A 346-nucleotide genomic window follows, 5' to 3' on the forward strand; every position below is an offset into this window, starting at 1 on the left:
CGGCGGTGGGGGAAACGCTCGGGCTGCGCTGCCCGGCGGCACACGGCTTCACCTGCTGGTTGTTGCTGAGCTCCTGAGGGGCACGGCGGGGCGGCTCCGTCTCTACAAAGTTCCTGGAGGAGGAGGAGGAGGCGGCAAGCGCAGCCTACACCCCCCCGCGCAAGTGGGGCTCAATGGACCGGCCCGGTTGTCACGTGGGGCAGGAAGCGAGGCGTCACGTGATTGGGGTGGGAGTGTCACGTGAAGGGGTAGTGTCACTTCCGCTTCCGCTGAGTGGCTATGGAGGAGGTGGTGGCGGCGGCGAGCGCCGGTAGGCTGCCCGGCGAGAAGCGGCGCCGGCGGCACA

General features: G+C 69.7%; 1 protein-coding gene across 1 annotated transcript in view; it reads left to right on the plus strand.

Moving 5' to 3' along the window:
* The window catches only part of UTP18 (UTP18, small subunit processome component), a 22,757-nt gene that overhangs the window by 523 nt on the left and 21,888 nt on the right, over positions 1-346 (plus strand). The gene's annotated exons all lie outside the window — the stretch shown is intronic.

This window comes from Alligator sinensis, unplaced genomic scaffold (assembly GCF_000455745.1).
Source record: "Alligator sinensis unplaced genomic scaffold, ASM45574v1 scaffold876_1, whole genome shotgun sequence".
NCBI lineage: Eukaryota > Metazoa > Chordata > Crocodylia > Alligatoridae > Alligator > Alligator sinensis.